At 49.0% G+C, this 25803-nt stretch overlaps 1 protein-coding gene across 1 annotated transcript in view; it reads right to left on the bottom strand.

The window, feature by feature from the left end:
- LOC147685006 (uncharacterized) overlaps positions 1-3274 on the bottom strand; it is a 169719-nt gene extending 166445 nt beyond the window's left edge. The window contains exon 1 of the mRNA XM_086940902.1: positions 3144-3274. The gene's annotated coding sequence lies outside the window, so the exon portion shown is untranslated. The remainder of the gene's footprint in view (positions 1-3143) is intronic.
- Positions 3275-25803: the final 22529 nt, after the last annotated feature.

The following is a 25803-nucleotide window of genomic DNA, read 5'->3' as shown; positions in this document are numbered from 1 at the left end:
GGCACTAGCAAACAGAGCGCACGGCTGGATCACGCTTGGTGATTATGGAAGAACGCAACCACAAGCATACCTCAATATTGGTATGAAAATAAAAATCAAAGAAAAGTTTCTAAAACTACGCCTGTGTGTGATTCCTGTACTCCCACATTTACCATCCTGGGAGAGAAAAAACTTCTCACAGCAGTGCCGCCTGTGCAAAACCGGCAAGGAGGACATTGTCCATGCGATATGCATTTGTCCCAAACTAAAGGACTTGAGGTACAACTTATTACGAACCTCCTTCAAACTACATGGCATTCGGACATGCAGGCAGGCTGTTACACTGTGTTTCAACTCCATCAACACCAAATTAGACTGCCAGGTTGTAAAGTTTTTTGATTTAGTAGGAAAAAGACTTAAGAGCGCGTGATGAACACTGGAAGATTTTAAGGATAATCATGAACTGATCCTAACCAAACTTTTAATTTGATAAGATCGAGCACAAATGATTTTTTTTAAATAACTTTTACCAATGTTTTATAACTTTGTAAAGATTTTAATTAATCATGTACAAATAAACGATTACTTTACTTACTTACTTACTCACAGGTCAAGAAAATATCCTACGAAAGAGACCTAGAAAGCTTACACCATAAACCCAATCTTTCATCACTGGACACTTCTTACAAAGTGGGAAAACCACAGCCTTATTTTGAGCAAGCACTGATAGTCCTGACCCAGAAAAAAATTACCTACTTGAGACATCTTGCATTGCTCATCGCTGACTTTAACCAAACCTGGGCCCGGCTGCACAACTCAGCCGCATGTCGACTTTGTAGTTATCATCATGATTCTTGGCTCCATTTCCTGTACTGCTGCCCAAAGTTAACTAGCGAGCGGCACCGAGTGGTACTCCCCATCTGCAGATCTCACTGCCTTGTACGATGCAGAGAAGCCTCAGAACTGTGTTTCTCTGCTAAAACCGCTCAAACATTTGTGCAGCAAGGGTAATTTACAGAATCAATCCGGGCCACACTGACACAGAAAATTGAGTTACAAAAAGAAACTAGTCGGCTAGCAAACGAGAGAGACTTTGACATAACTTCCCTCTAAGTTTTATGCACCTGCACTTTACTGCCAGTTTGGACATCAGTTTTTAATGTTTTAACTCCCTTCTAATTTGTAATTTGTAATTTGTAACTGGGTTTTGTATCGCGCCAACTCACCGACAGGTCTCAAAGCGCTACTGACCAAGTACAGCAACAAGAAACAAGATGAGAGAATAGAAGTGTCTGAAGCTAGTAACCGACTACTGAGATGTAAATGCGTCTTTAAAAAGTAAAGTCTTCAGGGACTTCCTAAAGTGGAGAAGGTTGGATTCTCTGCGAAGCGCCTCCGGTAGCTTATTCCAAATGATAGGAGCCTGAACTGAAAAGGATCTGCCTCCTTTTGTTGCCAGCTTAAAGCATGGGCAGGATAGCAAAAAAGAACTGGACGATCGTAGGGCGCGCTTGGGTTCATATATTTCAAGCCGATCTTTTATATAGGCTGGCGCCTGTCCGTGGATTGCTTTGTGGCAGATGCACAAACTCTTGAATTCGACTCTTTGTGCTATTGGCAGCCAATGTAGCCTATGGAGCAAAGAGGAGGCATGAGTCCGCCTCGACACTGTAGCAATTTGTGTGGGATTTAAACTCTTTTTTCTTTTATAGAGCATTGTAATGATATTATATTGTAACAATGTTAAGTAATTGAACAATAAAGATCAATACATAGTTGAATACATTTTCATTTGTTGATTCAAAGGTGAATGTGTGATGCTCATTTTTGTGATGACACGTGCATGTCACCAGATGTGATTGTGCAACATCAGGTGGATTATATAGTACAGGATTCTGTGTAGTTGATGTGGCATGTCTTTGGCTGGGGGGGGGTTTGCCCGGGGGGGGGGGGGGGGGGGGCCTGAGGGTGGATTTTGGGGCTCTGAGCTACATGATTAGTGGCTCCATGGCATCTGTTGCCCTTCAGGTATGGCTGTGGGCTGGGCTTCCTTTTGTGGTGCAGGCTGTGGTCCGACTTTGCAGGTGTTAGTTTCCTGCTGCTAGTGCTAACGCGCTGTATCGCATTTTTTGTGGTTGTATCGCCGATCTGTCTGGTCATTGAGAATGTTGCGGAGTGGTGTTGTCGCAGCTTTTTGCTCGGGAACGCCTACTCTGCATCTCGTTAGCGACAGTTGCGGGGGTCATCTGTGGCGATGTTTTGTTCGGCTGCTATCACAGGAAAACCGGTGCTATGGGCTGTTGGCACCAGCTTGTGAATGGGGTGATAAGTTTATCGCGACTTTGGCTGCGATAAAGTGCCGTTAACTCGGCGATAGCTCCTTGGGAATATGCCCCTTTGCTGTTCTCCAGACTTATATAGTAATGTTCTTGTGTTTGACGCAAGCACAATCACAAAGTGTGCACTCCGATTGCCACAACAAGTACATTAATTCCTCTTGGCCAGTTCTTATCCCTGTCCGCAACATTCTCGAAAGGAATAGCAGAACACAGCCAAAGCAAGAAGTGTAAAGGGAGTGCACTATGCCCGCGAACCACCGCATGTTATGGACGGGCACTTAAACAAGTGGGTGCATTTCCCAGCTGCAAAGAGTGGCGAGACACCCTAGCACACCCTTCTGACCTCCCGTGAACACAAACACGCACTACACCTTCCATTCGCGCGCACACACACGCACAACGTTGGTTGGGGCAGGCACAGCATCGGTGGACGCGAGTACACGTCTTCTTCTAACCCAGTCTTTTACCTGTGCATTTATTTTGGAAATGAAGGTGGCGCTGAATCATGCGTATGTCTCTGTTAAGAGCCCAATACACCACTATCTTGGTCCCACAACAATATTATTATATCAATTCTCCTTGCTCTCTGAAACGTTTTAATGGTTTCTTTTTACTGTCACTCTCCAAACATAAATACTTAGCTCTAGTCGCTTTTCGTTTCTCCCCATCCCCCAGACCTGTCTTCGGGTCTTTAGCCATTCACTGAATGTGTCCCCCTTGCCGGACTGTATGTTTGCGCGCTTCCCTTCTTCCTTGGCTCCCATCTTTCTCCCTGCTTTTCATTACTCTTTCTTTCTTCGAAATACTCATCGGTTTATTATTTACCTGTCTGCTTCTCCAGCGCTTCCTTGCTGCCACTATCCCCTCAGATGCTATTGTCTTTCCTACAGTACGGTAGTCCCTCCTGCGCGGGGGATTGTGGGAGCTGCGGCTGCAGGGACTGCTTCCTCTGCTGCAGGAGAGGGCGGGTTCACTTTCACTTCCCTTCCTCTGCAGCTACACAGGAAAAGATGGGCGGGGAAGGAAATCTGTTGTATACAGAATAAACAAATGCTTTTGTAGAAGGGGTTTTCTTTGCTGCACAGCGTGTGTTAAAAAAAAGACAAACTATAGATTCACACAGCCCTACACACAGGAGGAGGAGCGCATGTTCGCATGTTTCAAGGATCTAAATGCGTCGTGAGTTTTGGAAGCGCGGCTAAGAACTCTATATTGGGCGGCAGAGAAGTACATAGCCCGCTGCATCCCGCAGTAAAGGCGTGATCGCGGTTCATATAAACTCCTGGTGCGGTGTGGCCAACTAGTTTATCTGAAATTCGAAACTAACAGCGTCCAATTACTCATTAAAAGACAGAAACCAGAGACAAGTCCTACTGAGTGAAGATCAACCCTACAGTTCAGTGCGTTTAATGGGCTGGTACTCACCGGTACTGAGTACCGGCACTTCTTAAATTTACCGAGTCGAGTACCGGCACTTTTAAGGAGAGTACCGGTACTCAGGGTCGGATTAATAAGGTGGGCTCTGGACTGGTGCCCTTGAGCTAGCTGTGTGCACCCTTGAATATTTAAGGATTGCGCATGCACCGATGTGATATGCCTTGCACGCACAGGGGTGTCACAGATTCCCTATCTCTAGCCTTGAGTTAATTGGCAGGCAGCCGGGTGCCCTGGGGTACTGTACCCTGCTGGCCAGTGCTGAGGATTCTGCAGGCAGGTGGTACAACAACCACGGGCACATGTGAGGGAGCAGGACGCCAGGCGGTGCGGTTGAAGGTTACACAGCAAGCAGACACACGGGAACAAGCCAGGGGTGTGCTTCCGTGCGGAATGTTACCCCCTGCACTGCACTCTGGTACAATTAGTACTTGAGCAGATGTTCTATACTCTGTTACCGAAAGTGCCTAATCGGGGAATGGTTGCATACTAAGTCCCAGTTCAGTTAATGTACACACTGCCTGATCCTGGGCATACGTAAAAAGTGATTAAACGTTCTGGTCTGGGGCCAGAGAGCCATCTGCTAAATGACTGGTCTCATCACACGATGTGTGATCTAAGACAAGTCACTCCATGCCAGGGTCTCAGTTACTGGGGGTGGATGCCTTGTCCCCACCAGACCCTGTCCATCCTTGTCAACATCTACCTAAACTCTACCATAATTGTGCGGAAATGATTATTTGGAGCTATCGAGGCTGGTTAAGGGATACTAGGCCAGAAATTCTTAACCTAGTGTTCGCAGAACAGACACCGTTTATTCTTCAGCGATAGTATTGCATTTAGCTGTTATTTATGCTGCCCTTAGGACCGGACCGTTTTTCCAGCTCGTTTCACCCCTCCCTGCCGCTGCTCCCCTGCGACCCGCCCCTTTTCCCTTCTGTACCCCTCCCATTCGCCACCCCGCTCCCGCCTCCCAGCTGCTCCTCCCTCCCACTGGCTATTTAGAGCGCTGCCCGCGCGGCCGAGAGCTGTGACCTGACCATGTCCCCAGGGCTGATCGCTCCTCGCACCGCGCGGCTCCTCTGAGTGCGCCTGGTCTCCCCTGCTGCCACTGCGAGTTCGCTGCTGCCCCTGAGGTGTTTTCTTTTCTGTATCTCGTCTCTTTTTCACACCTGATTCTGTTCTTGTGCCCTGTTGTTGCCCCTGTTTCTCTCACTGTATTGTTGTGCATATGTTGTGACTGACTCTGTACTTGTGCCCTGCTGCCGCCCCTGGTATCAGCTGTTATTTTTCGCCGCCCTTAGGACCGTTTTTCCTGCTTGTTTCACCCCACGCTCCCCGCCGCTGCTCCCCTGCGGCCCCGTACCTTTTCCCTTCTGTACCCCTCCCATTCGCCACCCCGCTCCCGCCTCCCAGTTGCTCCTCCCTCCCACTTCGCCACTTATGGCGGAGTTCACGCTTACGCGCAGCGGGCACGCCGATTGCGCGCCGAAGGCTCGCCAAAGGCAAACCCGTCTGCGCCCATCCGCGCCTGGACCGCGCCCACGCCAGGACCCCGGGCCCTCGACGAGGCCGGCCCACCTGACGGACTTACAACGCCGCCACCCTCCGTGATCTCAACACCGGTCGGAACCCCGCCTGCTACCAAGCCATCCCGAAACGCACCCATGGACCCTTCACCTGCCAAGCCTGAAAATTCACCTGCCTCCGAACCTGCACCGCACCCGCCAAGCCAAGCACCAGCAACAATCACCTCAAGTGCATCCTGCTCAACACCCGCTCCGTCCACAGGCACGCCGTCGAACTCTGGAACCTCCTTGACACAACATCACCAGACGTCGCCTTCCTCACAGAAACCTGGATGAACTCCTCCTCAGCCCCCGACATCGCCATAGCCATCCCGGATGGCTACAAGATCACCCGGAGGGACCGCGTCAACCAAACCGGAGGAGGCATCGGCATCGCCATCGTCCACAGAAACGCCATCCGCATCACGACCAACTCCGACGACACCCTCACTGCCGCCGAGCACCTTCACTTCCAGATACACACCGACACCAAGAACACCCTCGGAGGCACTCTCATCTACAGACCCCGGGACCACGCACACAATTCAGCGAAACCATTGCAGACTTCGTCAGCCTGCACACCCTCTCCTCCTCAGACTACATCCTCCTAGGGGATCTCAACTTCCACCTGGAGAACAACAAGGACTGTAACACCGCCGCCCTGCTAGACAACCTCGGACTCAAGCAACTGGTGAACACCCTCACCCACTACGCCGGCCACACACTTGACCCCATCTTCTCCTCCAGCAAGCACATCTCCTTCAGCCACTCCACCGGACTACACTGGACAGATCACAGCTGCGTCCACTTCAACTTCAGGAGAACCACGACCCACCACCACCCGCAACAGGTTCCCCGCCGAAGCTGGAGCAAGATCACCGCCGACCAGCTCACCACTGCCCTCAGCCAGAACCCACCCACCAACGCACCGAACCCCAGCGAAGCAGCCCGCAACCTCACACGGTGGCTCACCAACAGCGCCGATGACCTCGCACCAAAGAAGAACCCTCCCAGCAGACCCGGCAGCAGGAAAGCCCAGTGGTTCACCAACGACCTCAAAAACTCCAAGAAAACCTGCCGCACCCTCGAGAAAGCCTGGCGCCATGACCAGACAACAGAAAACATGACGGCCCTCAAGTACGCCACCCGCAAACACCACCAGCTGATCCGCACCACCAAAAGCAAACCACATCACCAAGACCACTCTCATCGCAGCTACCGATGACATCAGGTCCCTACTCGGCAATGGGGAAACTGCTGCCCTCATCCTCCTAGACCTCTCAGCAGCCTTCGACACCGTATGCCACCGCACCCTGATACAGCGCCTGAGCAGCACCGGAATCCAAGGAGTGGCCCTGGAGTGGATCACCTCGTTCCTCGCCGGAAGAACCCAGACAGTCCGCCTCCCCCCGTTCCGATCCGCGGCCACCGAAGTCATCTGTGGCGTTCCTCAAGGATCCTCGCTCAGCCCCACCCTCTTAAACGTCTAAATGAGCCCGCTCGAAGCCATCGCACGCCAACACAACCTCAACATCATCTCCTACGCCGACGACATCCAGCTGCTCCTCTCCCTCACCAACGACCCCGCCACCACCAGAGCCAGCCTCCAGGAAGGAATGAAAGACGTCGCGGAATGGATGAAGCTCAGCCGTCTGAAACTGAAGTCAGACAAGACGGAAATCCTCATCCTGGGACCATCCTCTTCTGCCTAGGACGACTCCTGGTGGCCAACCGCCCTGGGCACCGCACCCAAGCCAACGGACCATGCACGCAACCTGGGTTTCATCCTGGACTTCTCCCTCACGATGACCAAACAAGTCAACGCCGTCTCATCATCCTGCTTCAACACCCTGCGGATGCTCTGAAAGATCTTCTGTTGGATCCCCACCGAAACCAGGAAGACGGTCACCCAGGCCCTCGTCACCAGTCGACGACTACGGGAATACCCTCTATGCTGGAACCACAGCCAAACTCCAGAAAAGACTCCAGCGCATACAGAACGCTTCTGCACGACTCATCCTGAACATCCCTCGTCACAGCCACATCTCTGCCCATCTGAAAGACCTGCACTTGCTCCCCGTCAGCAAGAGGATCCTGTTCAGACTCCTCACCCACCCACACAAGGCTCTCCACGACATGGGCCCGAAATACCTCAACAGCCGCCTCACATTCTACACACCCACCCGCCAGCTCCGATCCGCCAGCCTCGCCCTCGCCGCCGTCCCACGAATTCGCAAATCCACCGCCGGAGGAAGATCCTTCTACCACCTGGCGGCCAAGACGTGAAACTCCCTCCCCACCCACCTACGACTGACCCAGGACCATCTCTCCTTCAGGAAACAACTCAAGACCTGGCTGTTCGAGCAGTAGCTTCTCCCCACCCCCCAGCGCCTTGAGACCCTAGCGGGTGAGTAGCGCGCTTTACAAATTTGTTTGATTGATTTAGTGCAGTTACCTGGTGTGAGCTGAAAAATTATCCCAAAATGAGTTCGGAAAAAAGTCCAAAACAATCCATAAATCTATGCATGGGACACCTTTTGTGCCCCAGGCAATGTCTAGTTTCATTCAGCCTTCCCTGCCCCAATCCACTATCTCCTGTCTGGGGTGGTGCTAGCACCTCCCTGCGACAGGAAACCTTTTGTCCAGGCCTCCCCTGCTGGAGTTTCGGTCAGCAGCAGGAGGCCAGACTTGTGTCTGTGGCAGCAGCATCCATTTTTTGATGCTGAGGCTCTGGTCTATTTTAACCGCGTTTAAGGAAAGTAACATGTCTTCTCCCTCTAGAAGGGTGGACTGCTACCCCCGTCGCCAGGACTGGCGAGGGGGTAGTATTCCAAAGCGTATGACACCTTACACAACATGTTTTGATAAAGCCAAACCAAAGATAGCATTTAACTGCGAGGTTCATAATGCACTTAAGAGTATATGGTATGGCAATATCCTAGAACAGCTATAAGGACATGGTTCGGAAAGCTGCAGACAGGCTCAGCTCATGCTAGAGCACCATCTCACATAAAACCAAGCACTCTGCCTCCAGGATTGTTAAGGCCTGCCATAGCAGTGACTTATAGGTGCATATGTGTCCAGATATAGGTTTAGACATAGGTATACTATATCTAAGCAAGGGGTGTTTGCATGACCTTGCCCCAGCTGAGTGATCAGCCAGTTGTGTCAGTTTGGATGGCCAGCCAGGGGTGGCAAAAGATATGCTGCAGCCCCTGGTAGGCCTTGGTTGCACCTATGCCCTGGGTACCTATAGTACTCTGTACAGGGGCTAACAAGGTGACCCAATCCCAATTGGTGATGTACCTAAGGTACATGGAGTCCATTTTACAGAGAGAGCAGATAGCCTGGGGCCCTGATTAGCAGGATCCCAGGCCAACTAAGTCGAAAACCAGCTAAACACTAGGCAAAAAATATGGGGTAACCATAGTCAGATATCCACCTTTCTACAACCACCAACTCCTCATTTGCTTCATCCCACAGTCCTATTTTTTCTTAATTTTTTATACTTAAAAAGTGCTTATAAAAAGAAAGAGATATTTTCGTTATTGTTGAAGAGCGCAAGCATGCACATACAGGATGAAAAACCCACTTGCTTAATGGATTTTCATCCTTTTCAGTCCCTGCTGGTTTTTCCAATCATGGGAGGGCAAATGCTGGCCTTTTAATTTTAGTTTTGATAATGCTCAAATGCACAATGTCTATAATTAATGCTGGCATATCAAATTTGGCTGCTGTCTTGTTGAAACCCCTTATTCTCCTAGGTTGCTAGCTGTTAATTTTTATAATTCTCCGTCCGTGACAGGAATACCTAGTCATGTTGCCTCTCTCAAGGGTTTTCGCGATTCCCTGCCTAAATCCTGCTTGGAGAATAGTCCTGTCCTTTTAGCTGGTGATTTTAATTTACATCCTTGTATGAATCAGTGGGGTACATTTTCAAGAATTGCTTAGCAGCAATTTTCTGAATGTCGTGTATCGCACTAGCTCACAAAACAAACAAAAAACACACAAAATGCAAAAAGGAAATACTACCTGAAAGCAAAACGGAGCAGCCTCGGCCTAGTTTAGCAGCAGACAACAACCCCCTAACAGCCAGGGGGACCAGCCAGAGTCCCAAAGGAAGAGGAAAACTAGTTTCAGTCAGGAGGAAAATGAGATACTGATAGCAGAGGTGACGCAGAATCAACACAAGCTCTTTGTCGGCTCCAGGGTGTCATGGGGGACCAAAAATGCCATTTGGTAGTCTATTGGCAGCAAGGTCAACGCAGTAGCAGAAGTTAAGAGGACAGTGACCAATTGTAAGAAGTGCTGGAATGATGCCAAGCGCAAGACTAAGCAGAAACTGGCCAGCAATTGACAGGCAGCACTGCATACTGGAGGTGAGAGTCCAGTGCCACAGGAGGACCTTAATGCCTTGGAGGAACAGATGTCCGCAGTCATCTGTGATGAGTCAGTGGTTGGAATAGAGGGACAGGATAATGCTGACTATGACCAGCTACATCAGCAACAGGGTAAGTAACAACCATGGACATGGGGCAGTGCGGGGGAGTAATATTGCTTCCGTCCATATAACTATGTCTCAGTGCCCACCCACACTGTGTGCAGATGAAATACCAGCTACAAAGGTACTTATGGGTAAATTCACATATGCTGCAAGCTGTTGGCATCATTAACAAATACATAGAAAGACACATTACGATGGTGTAAGGGACTTGTAATCCACCACACATGCATATATACAATGACAAATGACCAGTAATGTGTCTCCTAACTCTGGCCCATATTAACAAGCAAAGTCACTGCGCGTTGCATTAGCCTACTTGCCTCAACACAGCGCTCTGCTGCTTTAGGAATGTAGTACTGCACTGTATGTAAAACAATACGGCTCAGTCATCTGTCACAACATGCACTAGCGATTAATGTAGCTGCCTAGAACCAACGCAGACACTCTTGCACAATGGTGAAAGAGTGTCTGCCTTGGGGCTACGCATGTGCATGCCGAAATGCCATGCTGCAATGTAATGTAGTAAATACGTCTGAGCCCCACTTTTTGGAAGTGGCTCATCGCCGTGTCAATCCAAAAAGATTAAAGCTGGATTTCATTACAGGCCTGTACATACGACCCTAACTACATAATGGAAGTGTGCCTCATTTACAAGATATTGCTAATCCACATCAAGTGGGTCAACACTGCCTTGTAAATATTGTGAAACCGGGTTTCCCTCAGTAAAGTAAAACATAATGATGGTCCTCACACGATAGTGCCTTTGAAATATGCCACAAGCAATTGTAATGGCTTAACTGCTGCTTTCATGTGTGCAGCTACATGCAGCACACATAACCACATCTAAAAATGTTGGACAACACTTTTTCAAGTTGAATCACCCTTGTTGTACACATGAAAAGCTGCACATCTCTTGCAAGCACCTAGTGTTGATGATGGGTACATTCCATAATATACATACTGGAAAGGCAAGGTGCTGCCAACTTTTTGAAATAGGTTTCTGCATATCTAAGTATTGTGTAAGGCCCCAGTATTGTAGGATTGTGTACCATAAGATATCAACATGCCAGTTTTGATTGCAATGCTCCTTGAACCACATATTTCCTGTTCCGTCCATGGTAAGTGAAGGGTGAGAAAGGGCCTTATTAACAACGTTGCAATAATGCATTTCATTTGGCCACACGTTGCCTTGCTATAATCCCTCAAAATGCAGTTATCCACATGAAAGTATCTTATTGTGATGTTTTGTTGGCAGTATGTTATTGTCATCATGGTCCTGGTTTGGGGGTCCAAGACACATATTGACATGCATGGAAACTGGGCCTTAGGTAGAGTGAACAGTAGCAGTGAGAAAATGCATAGCAATGGATGCCTGAAAACATCCTTCCAGTAGCAAATGCATCGAATTAACACAATGACAGTATGTATCATCTATGTGCCCATCCCTGTGAATTCCAACAAAGGTCTGCTGTGTAACAATGCACCAATCTTAGAAGCCTGCCTCAATGTCCTATGTCCTCCTGGTTGCATGAAAGGACCATTGTCACTGCTGTGTCAAACGGATCACTGACATAATATCGAGGGACATAATATCGACTAGCAAAAATATCGGCGAAAAAATATCGACAGACAGAATATCGACTTTGTATCTACAAACAGGTAAGTACAAAAATATCGAGTAAAAAATATTGTTTACAAAAATATAGTTTATAAAAATATGCGAAGGTTGCGGAGCCCTGTGATAGTGCCAGAAGAAATCTAAGAAAGATATTTTCCACGGTTTGAATAGAGTCCACCTTCCCGTATCCCCACACTCCAGCCCCATAAAGTGCGGTACTCCTGCATTTAGCTTGATAAATATACAATAGTTCCTTTGGGGGTCGTTTCCCTAGTTTGCGTGAAAAACTAACTAGTGCTGCTGTTGCCCTCACAAACGACAATTTCCTAACCTCAACTGCTTGTTTCCAGGATTGCTTGTTGTCTATTACAATCCCTTAGTAGGTGTATGTCTTTGTAGTTTCTAGTTTGATGTTATGTATAAAAATTGCCTTAGATCTACGTGTATTATGGCCTGATGTAATTAACATAAGTCTTTTTTATATTTATTTTCAAGTCTAGTTTGGCCATAAATTGATGATGTTTTGAGAGGGCATGCTGCAGTTCGAGAGCGTTACCGGGCATGATCACTGCGTCGTCAGCGTACAGCAGGGCAGGTATTAGGAGTGTTTTTATTTGCGGTATGTCCCGACACCCCCTCACCATGTCTTGTTTCAGACCGTTAGTGTAGAGTGTAAAGAGAAAGGGGGCTAGCACACACCCATGCCTTACTCCCCGGTGTACGCTGAACGGCGCAGTCAGTTGTCCTTCAAGACCGTACCTCACTCGTGCAGTCGCACCCGAGTATAATTTACGCAAAAAATTTACTAGCGGCAAGTCGACCCCCAATTTCACCAAGATGGCCCATAACTTGCCATGACTAACGCAGTCAAAAGCCGCTGATAAATCTACGTATGCTATGTGCAAAGACCCACCCTTGGCATGTACATATTTGCCTAGAAAAAGTGTCAAATTAAGGACCTGTTCCGTAGTCCCAAGCCCTTCTCGAAACCCGAACTGAAGCTCCGAGAGGATCTTATTCTCATCTGCCCACTGCTGGAGGCGATTGTGAGAAGTTGGCCTGATATATGATGTTTCCAATTCTGGAACCACCTTGTATCAGTCCAAATAACCCTTATGGTGTCTGGTTGTAAGTCAACCTTATAGACAAGCTATCCTATTGGTAGCATGGACTAAGCAGCCTTAAAGGCTTAACTCAAGAGGTTGTGTTAAGCAAGCTGTTTTACCAATCACAATCCTGTAATATCAAATGAAAGGACACCACACAAGTATATATTATAAAAATATATGTATTTATTACTAGAATAATCCCCAGTACTCTTTATGAGCAAAGGGGCACAAGCGTTTAAACAAAAGCACAGTATAACATATGAAAGTTGCACAATTATGGATGAGGGCGGGTGGCCACTCAAACCATATATTAAGAAAGTGGTATAAGAGATACCAATCGAACAGTGGTCAGGCCTAGGGCCTGGGGAATCGCTGGGACTGGTCGGGACTAGCAATGCTGAAGTCGGGAAAAGCCCGCGGAACTCGGGTGCAACGCTTAAAGCGCGGCTTGCACCAATGCAATGTCAATGGTGCGTAAAAGTTATAAAGTTACTGTTTAAGGAGACTGCCGCTTAACCTAGAAGGATGAAACTTAAGACACATACACTAGAGGTGTGTACCAGTGTGGGAACACCGGCGTTGCTGAGTTACCTCACCCACAGGAAGCGGGTGCATAGGGTCGAAGTTGTGTCGGGTTTCGTCACGCAGGTTGTTGGTGCTTGAAGCTGAAGATGCTGCAGGCGATGTGAAGGAGAAGTGTCCGGTGTGATCCAAGGGTGGATCAGAGTTGTAGAGTACCTGAAAGCAGAGGGGACAGAGTCTGGGTCACTCAGCAGTGACCAGGGTGGAACCAGGACGGAACCAGGCAATGTCGGGCGCAATCAGGTGGTTGTCGAGGGGCTTCTCTCTGCTGCCACGTGGGCTCTAGGGCATCTGCGACGTCTAAAAGAAGGTCATGAGCTGTCCCACAAAGGCTCTCGCCGTCGGCGGAGTTGGCTTCAAGATTGGAGCAAACAACACTTGGCAAGAGCAATCCACGCAGGTTTGGAAGATTGCTTCTCACTCGGACCAGAAGGGTCAGAGCGGGTGCTCCTTTTCAGAGGAGCGGGTGCAAGTCTGGAGCAACTAGAATCACAAGTCACATTTCGGATTTTGTCGGCACAGGGGCCACAAGCCAACGAGCAAGTAACCGAGCCAACGCGTTGAGTCAAAAGATGCAGAAGGGCCCCACGCAGCACTCGTCGAGTGTGGAGGGGTGAGCTTCGGTGCAGGAGAGGCTCAGGGCTAGGGCTTCTCAAACCCCGGTGTACAGCTTCGAGGGTCACTCGTGGGCTTCACAGTCAGCGTCTCGTGGACTTTCCAAGATGACGGGCCCCACGCTTCCGGTCGCCTCCACAGGTCTCAGCTCTGCAGGGACTGTGGATCGGGCTGTTAGAAGGCAGGCACGCTTGATCTCGTTGATCTCTGTTGCTCGAGTTCCGGCGGGAACTGCAACAAAGCAAGGGTCGAGGTGCTGGATGCAAGGGTCGAGGTGCTGGATGCAACCAGAATCACAAGTTAGATTTCGTAGTTCGTCGGCACAGGGGCCACAAGCCAACTGGCAAGTGACCAGACCAACGCGTTGAGCCAAAAGAAGCAGAAGGGCCCCACGCAGCACTCGGTGAGTGTAGAGGGGTGAGCTTCGGTGCAAAAGTGGCTCAGGGCTAGGGCTTTTAATACCCCGATGTACAGCTTCGAAGGTCACTCGTGGGCTGCACGGTCAGCGTCTCGTGGTCTTTCCAAGATGGCGGGCCCCACGCTCCCGGTCGCCTCCACGGGTCTAAGCTCTGCAGGGACTGTGGATCAGGCTGAGAAGGCAGGCAAGCTTGATCTTGTTGAACTCTGTCGCTCGAGTTCCGGCGGGAACTGCAACAAAGCAAACATTGAGGTGCTGGATGGTGCCTGTTTGCACAGGGTGGTCACTCCTTGACCACAAGGGAGTTTCTTCAGTCTTCTACGTCGAGTAGGATGTCGAAGGGTCCAGAGTTTCGTTTCTTATGTTTCATCAGGATTATCTGAGTGCTTTGGCACTGCTCCCATTCTTATACCAATCTTGGGGGCTGGATATCCTGCTAGGTCCCCTCCTATGGGTGGGACCCAGGAAGGGGGTGGTTACACCCCGTATCCCTTTGTCCAGGTCACACTGGAGCTGGGGCTGGTGTGCCCCAGAACCGGTTTGACCGGATTATGCAAGGGGAAGCCTTGTGCTCCCCAGGCACTGTCTGGTTTCTTTCAAACCTCCCTGCTACAATCCACTATCTCCTGTCTGGGGTGGTGTGACACCTCCCTGTGACAGGAAACCCTTTGTCCAGGCTTCCTCTGCTGAGTTTCGGTCAGCAGCAGGAGGTCAGACTCGTGTCTGTGGCAGAAGCATCCATTTTGTGGATCTGAGGCTCTTTTAAAAATCAACCGCGTTTTAGCAAAGTAACATGTCTTCACCCTCTAGAGGGGTGGAATGCGATCCCCGTCGACAGGACTGTCGAGGGGATCGTATTCCAAATCGTATGACACCTTACACGACATGCTTTGATAAAGCCAAACCAAAGTTAACATATAACCGCGAGGATTATAATGCACTTAATAGTATATGGTTTGGCTTTATCCCGGAACAGCTAAGGGAATTGGTCCCGACAGCTGCAGACAGGCTCAGCTCATGCTAGAGCACCACCTCACATTAAACCACGCACTCTGCCTCCAGGATTGTTAAGGCCTGCCATAGGAGTGGCTTATAGGTTTATATGTGTCCAGTTAGGTTTAGATATAGGTATACTATATCTAAGCAAGGGAGTGATTACACCACCTGCCCCAGCTGAGTGATCAGCTAGTTGTGTCGATTTTGGATAGCCAGCCAGGGGTGGCAAAATATATGCTGCAGCCCCTGGTAGGCCTTGGATGCACCTATGCCCTGGGCACCTATAGTGCTCTGTACAGGGGCTGATAAGGTGACCCAAGCGAATTTAGGTATGCACCCAACCAAGTCGAAAACCAGCTAAACACAAGGCAAAAAATCTGGGGTCCATAGTCAGGTACACCCCCCCCCCCCCCCCCCCCCAAACGAAAGGAGATAAGGCTATCCTTGGCCAGGTAAGCCTATATTGCCTGAGTGGCCATATAAGGAAGTACCTGCACTAGCATCGGTACCCCCTGTCTCATGGTCCACTAACCAGTCCCTCACCCTTGGGGTATCAGAGGGTCTCCACCATAGGGAATCACTACCTTGGGTGTGTCTTTGCAAGTTAGAAGGCTGGTTTGGATATGGAGTTTTGAAGTTAGGCTCCACTAATTTAGGGCTCAGCTTCCTCCAAATATCTTCCACCATGTGTGCCTTTCTCTCTTCAACTGAGTTGCACTGTGCTCTCAGGGTCAACCTCTGGCTGCCTACACCTGGAGGCTGGGTCCCTTGTTTTGGCTTACTGGAGGGACAGTTCAGGTTTGGGCCCTTTGGGTCCCAGGTTTGGCTGTGCCCAACAGAATCCATCTGTGGGAGGTCCCTAACTACTTTTAAGGGGGCTCCCTCAGGAGTTTTTAAAGTTTTCACCTGGCTAGGACTGCTAACTTTGGTGCCCCTAATCTGTTGATGGGGGTGCTTTATTTGACAGGGGGCCCTCTGGGTCTCACTGTCCTTCTTGTCTTCTGCAGCCCTGGGCTGACTAAGGCAAGGTTGAGAGGGGCAGGTTACCTGCTCCAGACTGGGTCCCACCTGAGAAGGGTCCACTGCCATCAGAGGCTCTGTCAGGCCAGGCCTAACAACCTCTGGGACAGTTCCTTCATCAGGGGTAAGATCAGTTCCCTGAGGAGGCTGATCCTGTCCTAATGTCTGGTGAGGGGGAGATTTCTCTTCCCCCTCCATGCTCTCAGTTTGTGTGGAGTGATCCATCATTTCAGGCTTCACAACACATATGTCAGTTTGAGTTTGGGCTGTGGCCATCACAGCCCCACCAACCTTTTCAGGAGGAGACTCAGTTTGGTTGTGAGCTGTTATCTTTTTTTGAAAATTTCTTTATTTGCGAGTTAGGTCACAGTCAGAGCCTTCTTGGGCCTGACTGGGTATTACAGAAAATTTGTGGAAAACTATGGGTCCATTGTGACACCATTGAATGACTTGACATCCAAGAAGATGCCCAGAAAGGTTCAGTGGACAGTTAGCTGTCAAAAGGCATTTGATGACCTGAAGAAGGCCATGTGCTCTGTACCTATCCTGAAGAGACCTGACTACTCCAAACAGTTCATTGTACAGACAGATGCTTCTGAGTTGGGGGTGGGAGCTGTGCTTTCACAACTTATTCAAGATGGTCAAGACCAGCCCATTGCTTGTATTAGCAGACGGATGGCCCCCAGGGAGAAACGTTGGTCAGCTATTGAGAGGGAGGCCTTTGCTGTGGTTTGGGCCCTGAAGAAGTTGAGGCCATACTTGTTTGGTACTCACTTCCGAATTCAGACAGACCATAAGCCCCTCTTGTGGTTAAATCAGATGAAGGGTGAAAACCCCAAACTACTCAGGTGGTCCATTTCCCTACAGGGGATGGACTTTACAGTGGAGCACCGCCCAGGGACTGACCATGGTAATGCAGATGGTCTCTCCAGGTACTTCCACTTAGAACATGGAGACTTATCTGGTCAAGGTTAAGTTTAATGTCCCTGCGTTTGGGGGGGGGGTTGTGTAGGAGAGTAGGGTCTGCTATCCTATGGTCACCCCAAATTTTTGCTTTTTGCTTCACTGGTTTTCGACTTAATGAGGCTGTGGGCCTGCTAATCAGACCCCCAGCCTGCTGTTCTCTCTCTAAATTCACATACATATACTATAGGTACATAACCCAATTGGAACTGGACTCCTTGTCAGCCCCTGTACCATGCACTATAGGTGCTCAGGGCAAAGGTGCCAACAAGGCCTACCTGGGGCTGCAGCATATCTTTTGCCACCCCTGGCTGGTACTTAAATCGACACAACTGGCTGATTCCTCAGCTGGGCAAGGTGGTGTAATCACCCCCTTGCTTAGATATAGTATACCTATATCTAAACCTAACTGGACACATATAAACCTATAAGCCACTCCTATGGCAGGCCTGAACAATCCTGGAGGCAGAGTGCGTGGTTTAATGTGAGATGGGGCTCTAGCATGAGCTGAGCCTGTCTACAGCTTTTGGGACCAATTCCCTTAGCTGTTCCGGGATAATGCCAAACCATATACTATTAAGTGCATTATAATCCTCGCGGTTATATTGTAACTTTGGTTTGGCTTTATCAAAACATGTCGTGTAAGGTGTCATACAAATTGGAATACTATCCCCTTGACAGTCCTGTCGACGGGGATAGCATTCCACCCCTCTAGAGGGTGAAGACATGTTACTTTACTAAAACGCAGTTGATTTTTAAAAGAGCCCCAGATCCACAAAATGGATGCTTCTGCCACAGACACAAGTCTGACCTCCTGCTGCTGACCGAAACTCAGCAGAGGAGGCCTGGACAAAGGCTTTCCTGTCGCAGGGAGGTGTCACACCACCCCAGACAGGAGATAGTGGATTGTAGCAGGGAGGTTTGAAAGAAACCAGACACTGCCTGGGGAGCACAAGGCTGCCCCTTGCATAATCCGGCCAAACCGGTTCTGGGGCACAACAGCCCCAGTCCCAACACGGTCTGGATCAAAGGGAAAGGGGTGTATCCACCCCCTTCCTGGGTCCCACCCAAAGGAGGGGACCTAGCAGGTAATCCAGCCCCCTAGATTGGTATAAGAATGGGAGCAGTGCCAACGCACTCAGATTATCCTGATGAAAGATTTGAAACGAAACTCTGGACCCTTCGACATCCTACTCGACGTAGAAGACTGAAGAATCTCCCTTGTGGTCAGGGAGTGACCACCCTGTGCAAACAGGCACCATCCAGCACCTCAATGTCTGCTTTGTTGCAGTTCCCGCCGGAACTCGAGCGACAGAGATCGACGAGATCAAGCTTGCCTGCCTTCTTACAGCCTGATCCACAGACCCTGCAGAGCTGAGACCCGTGGAGGCGACCGGAAGCGTGGGGCACGCCATCTTGAAAAGACCACGAGACACTGACCGTGCAGCCCACGAGTGACCCTCGAAGCTTTACACCGGGGTTTGAGAAGCCCCAACCCTGAGCCACTCTTGCACCGAAGCTCACCCCTCTACACTCGACGAGTGCTGCGTGGGGCCCTTCTGCTTTCTTTTGCTTGACGCGTTGGCCCGGTCACTTGCCAGCTGGCTTGTGGCCCTTGTGCCGGCGAAGACCTAAATACGACTTGTGATTCTGGTTCCTCCAGACTTGCCTACAACGGAGAGGAACTCGCACAGCTGGTTATGCAAAAGGTGATGGGTTGTAAAGAGGTATAGTGTGCTGCAAGAGGAAAACACTGTCTGGCCTGGCAGTGCAAAATCCGAAGGAACTAATGCAATGCTCCCTCTATTGAGAGAGAGCGCCTCTGAGCACAACGGTGGGGTCCAACTGGTCTTATTCCATAACACAATAGGTAAGCCAAAGGTAAATGGCAGAAAGCAACAAACTGTTCTTTACAGCATTCAGAATTTATTGAGCTGATGTTAAAGTTGCAGCTTCATGATTCAATGAATGAAAGGTATTCAATAACATATCTCCATCATTGGAAAAGTTTTTTAAACAAATGATCACACATCCCGATGCATTTCGGGCATTTCAGCTCATTTTTCTTTGTCACTTTTTTCCGGTTTCTCAGGAACACTACGCATATTTTGTTTGCTTATGAATAGATAGACATGTGATTGAACTGTTTCATTTGGATTTTTTTGTAGACTAATCCCCTGAAGAAGGGCGTGGCCCGAAATGCATCGGGATTTGTGATCATTTGTTTAAAAAACTTTTCCAATGATGGAGATATGTTATTGAATACCTTTCATTCATTGAATCATGAAGCTGCAACTTTAACATCAGCTCAATAAATTCTGAATGCTGTAAAGAACAGTTTGTTGCTTTCTGCCATTTACCTTTGGCTTATCTATTGTGTTATGGAATAAGACCAGTTGGTCCCCACCGTTGTACTTAGAGGCGCTCTCTCTCAATAGAGGGAGCATTGCATTAGTTCCTCCAGACATGCCCCCGCACCTCTGAAAAGGAGCACCCACTCTGACCCTCCTGGTCCGAGTGAGAAGCAATCTTCCAGTCCTGCGTGGATTGCTCTTGCCAAGTGTTGTTTGCTCCGATCTTGAAGCCGACAGCGCCTACGGTGAGAGCCTGCGTGGGACAGCTCGTGACCTGCTCCTGGACGTCACAGATGCCCCAGAGCCCACGTGGCAGCGGAGAGAAGCTCTTTGACAACCACCTGATTGCGCCCGAAATTGCCTGGTTCCGTCCTGGTTCCACCCTGGTCACTGCTGAGTGACCCAGACTCTGTCCCCTCTGCTTTCAGGTACTTTACGACTCTGATACACCCTTGGATCACACCGGACACTTCTCCTTCACATCGCCTGCAGCATCTTCAGCTTCAAGCACCAACAACCTGCGTGACTAAACCCGACGCCACTTCGATCCTATGCACCCGCTTCCTGTGGGTGAGGTAACTTAGCAACGCTGGTGTTCCCACACTGGTACACACCTCTAGGGCCTGTGTCTAAAGTTTTGTCCTTCTAGGTTCAGCGGAAGTATCCTTAAACTCTATTTGTGTAACTTTTACGCACCATTGACTTTGCATTGGTGCATGGTGTGCTTTAAGCGCTGCACCCGAATCCCGCGGGCTTTTCCCGACTTCAGCATTGCTTGTCCCGACTGCTCCCAGCGATTCCCTAGGCCCTAGGCCTAACCACTGTTCGATTGGTATCTCTTATACCACTTTCTAAATATATGGTTTGAGTGGCCACCCGCCCTCATCCATAATTGTGCAACTTTCATATGTTATACTGTGCTTTTGATTTAACGCTTGTGCCCCTTTGCTCATAAAGAGTACTGGGGATTATTTTAGAAAAAAAAAAACATATATTTTTATAATATATACTTGTGTGGTGTCCTTTCATTTGATATTACAGGATTGTGATTGGTAAAACAGCTTGCTTAACATGACCTCTTGAGTTTAGCCTTTAAGGCTGCTTAGTCTATGCTACCATTAAGATAGCATGTCTATAAGGTTGACTTCCAACCAGACAACATAAGGGATTGTTTGGACTAATACAAGGTGGTTCCAGAATTGGAAACATCATATATCAGGCCAACTTCTCACATTGGTGTGCAGCGGTGCGGATTTGAGCTTGCTGTTGTTTTACCATTGCAATCTTTTTATCAAATTGAAAGATCACATCAAGTACCTTAGGTACATATAAATCAAAAGCTTAGCATATTTAAGTTCTAATGAACTTAGTAGTTGTAGATTAAAGGGAGTAGCACACCCTGACTACAACTCACTAGCAAGGTACAGTAGGAAAACGCTTACTGTAGGTAAGTGCACCACTTGCACCTCACTAGCAATCATGTTTGACGCAGGTGGAGCTCCCAGCTCTGTGCCTGTGAAGGTTGACCTTACCAAGGCAACTTCCAGCTATGACAAACTTAGCCATAAAGACTTGGGTGCCTTATGCATTGCAAGAGGGCTAAAAAGGGGTCACAACCCCACCATTCCTTCCCTGATAGCCATCCTGACAAAGGATGACTTAGACAAGGCGAGTGCAGCTCCCCTAGATACAGGAGATGGAGTGAACCCCTCTGAGAATGAGAACACCCCAGTGGTGGACTTAGAAGAAGAGGAAGAAGAGGAGGAGGAGGACTCAGAGGTAGATGAGCCTACTCAAGATACCAGGTACATGTTGGCAGGTGTAACCAGATCAACTTGGACCTACATGGGAATGGAGAGGGCCAGCACCTCCCCAGACCATACACCATAATTCCTTCAGGCAATAGAAGAGTGAGATCCCCTTCCAGGGAGTCTAACATTTCTAGTGTCTCCAGGGAATCTCAAAGGGGAATGACTTCCCCCCAGAGGAAAGAGCATAGGGCCAGGATGAGGGCTGTCCAACTGCAGATAGAGAGGAAAGAGATAGCCTTGGCTCAAGCTAAACTTGCTTTAGCAAGAGAACAAAAGTTGTGTGGATTAGATTCCACTGGTGGCAGCAATATTCCTAGAGAGAAAGACAGGGGCTATGACAATAGAAACCTGACAAAAATTGTGCCCTCCCTACAAGGAAGGGGATGACATCCACAAATGAATGACTGCTCTTGAGAGAGCCTGCATGGTACAGCAGGTTCCTCAGGATCAGTGGGCTGCAATTTTATGGTACTCCTTTTCTGAGAAAGGGAGGGATAGGCTCCTCACAGTTAGACCTGAGGATGCCAAAAACTACTCTGTTCTGAAGAGTGCTCTTATTGAAGGGTTTGGCCTAACCACTGAGCAATACAGTTTGTTGTTCAGAGACACCTAAAAAGCACAGACTCAGGACTGGACTGATTTTGTTGATTGTGCCACTAAGGCTCTGGAGGGTTGGCTGCAGGGAAGTAAAGTCTCAGACCATACAGGATTGCACAATCTTATAATGAGAGAGCAGATCCTTAATAACTGTCAGAACCAGCTGTTGCATCAATACCTTATTGACTCTGATCTGACCTCTCCCCAAGAATTGGGAAAGAAGGCGGACAAATGGGTCAGAACAAGGATTAAGCAGAAACCCCAGAACCATGGTGGTGACCAGAAGAAACAGACCAGAAGGGTGGGGATAAGAAAGATAAAGAAAAAGACCAGAGGTCTTCTTCAGGCCCACCAAATTCTAATAAGGAGGGTGGTTCCCAAAATGGTAACACAAAGAAGAAGAATGATGGCCCAAAGAAACCTTGGTGTAATACCTGCAAATCAGTTTCACACTGGGGCAGTGAATGCACCAAGAAAAATCTAGTTCCTACCACTGCAGCTCCTAAAGCACCTGTACCCCTAGTACAGTCAGCAGTGGTAGTGCACAACCTAAGGGGTTAGTGGGGTTAACCTTGGGTACTGAGATGGAATCTGGCCTAGTCAGAGTCCCTACTCAGGCAGTTCTCCTATATGATGTGGACTTATCTTTGTCCACTACTGTGGGTCCCAGTAACCTGGGCAAGTATAGGCAGACGCCTTTGATAAATGAGAAACTGGCTCAGGCCTACAGGGACACTTGTGCCAGTGTCACTATGGTGACACCTGACTTTGTGGACCCTGGACAGATTGTACTATGTGAGAATTACCTAGTGACCAATGCAAGCAATACCACTACTACACATAGTGTGGCTGTTGTGAACTTCTCCTGGGGAGGAGTAACTGGCCTAAAGAAAGTTGTTGTGAGTGCAGACCTCCCAGTAGACTGTCTGTTAGGCAATGATCTGGAAAGCTCAGTTTGGTCAGAAGTGGAGTACAGGACTCATGCAGAAATGCTAGGGATTTCAGCACATGTCCTTACAGTGACAAGGACTCAGGCTAAGAAGTGCCTTCCTGAACCAGTGGTGGATCTTGGAACAATAGACCAACCACAACCCAAGAGAAAGAGCAAGAGTGTTAAGGCTGTGCCTTCCCCCTTGCCCCAGGTTGAGGATCAGCCTCCACAGGGAGATGATTCTGCAGTCTAAGAGGAAACTGTCTCTGAGGAACTTGAGCCTGATCAGGTTCAGTTTCTGGGGACAGGGAGACCCTCAAGGGCAGACCTGGGGCAGGCCCAGCTAGATTCCCCTTCTCTTGAACCCCTCAGACAGCAAGCTGCTGCTGAGGCTGCAGGGAATGCTCAAGGTACCCATAAAGTGTATTGGGATGATGGGCTCCTTTATTCAGAGGCTAGAGACCCCAAGCCTGGAGGTTGGTCATACCTTTGAAATTTAGGGGTTTCCTTCTTACCTTGGCCCATGATATTCCCCTTGCAGGACACTTAGGCCAGAACAAGACTTGGGACAGGCTTGTCCGTCACTTTCACTGGCCTCATATGTCAGAAAATGTCAAGGAGTTTTGTCACTCCTGTGTCACTTGCCAAGCCAGTGGTAAGTCAGGTGGCACAACAAAGGCCCCCCTGATACCACTACCTGTGGTGGGGTTACCCTTTGAAAGAGTTGGAATAGACATTGTGGATCCCATGGATCCTCAAACAGCATCTGGGCACAGATTTATACTGGTGGTAGTGGATCATGCCACCAGGTACCCAGAGGCAATTCCCCTGAGGACCACAACAGCACCTGTTGTGGCAAAAGCCCTCATTGCAGTTGTCTCAAGAGTGGGCTTTCCAAAAGAGGTTCTTTCAGACAGAGGTACCAACTTCATGTCTGGATACTTAAAGCCAATGTGGAAGGAGTGTGGAGTAAACTATAACTTTACCACACCCTATCACCCACAGTGCAATGGGCTTGTGGAGAGATTCAACAAGACCCTCAAGGGAATGATAAAAGGATTACCAGAGAAGCTTAGGCGGAAATGGGACACCCTTTTACCCTGCTTGCTCTTTGCTTACAGAGAGGTCCCACAGAAGAGAGTTGGCTACAGCCCCTTTGAACTTTTGTTTGGCCACCCTGTGAGGGGTCCACTATGTTTGGTGAAGGAAGGATGGGAGTTACCTCTCAAAAAGCCTAAGGTAGATGTAGTGGACTATGTACTTGGTCTCCGCTCCAGGATGGCTGAGTATATGGAGAGAGCATCCAAAAACCTGGAGGCCAGTCAAGAATTACAGAAAGCTTGGCATGACCAAAAGGCTGTTCTGGTTGAGTTCCAGCCAGGGCAGAAGGTGTGGGTGTTGGAGCCAGTGGCCCCAGCAGCACTCCAGGACAAATGGACTGGACCCTACCCTATTGTTTAGAAAAAGGGAGAAGTCACCTATGTGGTTGACTTTGGAACCCCTAGGAGCCCCCACAGGGTGCTCCATGTGAATCGTTTGAAAGCATTTGTGGACAGGGAGGAAATGAGCTTGCTCATGGCCACAGATGGGGAACAGGAGGAAGAGAGTGACCCTCTCCCAGACCTGCTTTCCCATAACCCTGATGATGGTTCAGTTGATGGAGTAGCCTTGGCAAGCAGCCTCACTGAGCAGCAGCAGATGGACTGCAAACAGGTTTTGCAAGCCCACAGACACTTGTTTTCACTCACACCCAGTCAAACTAACTGGTGCACCCATGAAGTGGACAATGGTGACAGTCTGCCTGTGAAGAATACAATCTACAGGCAACCTGACCATGTCAGGGATTGTATAAAGGCTGAGGTGCAAAAGATGTTGGAGCTTGGAGTGATTGAGCCATCAGAGAGCCCATGGGCTAGCCCAGTGGTCCTTGGGCCAAAACCTCATACCCAGGATGGCAAGAGAGAAATGAGGTTTTGTGTGGACTACAGAGGTCTCAATGCAGTCACTAGGACAGATGCACATCCCATTCCAAGAGCAGATGAGCTAATTGATAAATTGGCTTCTGCCAAGTTTCTGAGCACATTTGATTTGACAGCTGGCTACTGGCAGATCAGGTTAGCTGAAGAGTCAAAAGCCAAAACAGCATTCTCTATCCCTAGTAGACATTATCAGTTTGTGGTAATGCCCTTTGGTTTGAAGAATGCACCTGCCACCTTCCAAAGGTTGGTGAATCAAGTCATTGCTGGGTTGGATGACTTTTGTGCAGCATATCTAGATGATATTGCTGTCTTTAGCTCCACCTGGCAGGATCACCTGATCCACCTGAAGAAGGTTCTGGAGGCCCTGCAAAAGGCAGGCCTGACTATCAAGGCTACTAAGTGCCAGATAGGGCAGAGCAAGGTTGTGTACCTGGGCCACATAGTAGGGGGGTTCAAGTTCAACCACTGGAGAGCAAGATCCAGACCATACAGGACTGGGCTCCTCCAACTACCCAGACACAAGTCATAGCCTTCTTCGGCCTGACTGGGTATTACAGAAAATTTGTGGAAAACTATGGGTCCATTGTGACACCATTGAATGACTTGACATCCAAGAAGATGCCCAGAAAGTTTCACTGGACAGTTAGCTGTCAAAAGGCATTTGATGACCTGAAGAAGGCCATGTGCTCTGTACCTATCCTGAAGAGCCCTGACTACTTCAAACAGTTCATTGTACAGACAGATGCTTCTGAGTTGGGGGTGGGAGCTGTGCTTTCACAACTTATTCAAGATGGTCAAGACCAGCCCATTGCTTTTATTAGCAGACGGATGGCCCCCAGGGAGAAACGTTGGTCAGCTATTGAGAGGGAGGCCTTTGCTGTGGTTTGGCCCTGTAGAAGTTGAGGCCATACTTGTTTGGTACTCACTTCCTAATTCAGACAGACCATAAGCCCCTCTTGTGGCTAAATCAGATGAAGGGTGAAAAC

This window comes from Lissotriton vulgaris, chromosome 10, assembly GCF_964263255.1.
Source record: "Lissotriton vulgaris chromosome 10, aLisVul1.2, whole genome shotgun sequence".
NCBI classification, from domain to species: domain Eukaryota; kingdom Metazoa; phylum Chordata; class Amphibia; order Caudata; family Salamandridae; genus Lissotriton; species Lissotriton vulgaris.
Note: the sequence above shows the minus strand (reverse complement) of the source record. Positions and strands in the feature narration are given on the sequence as shown.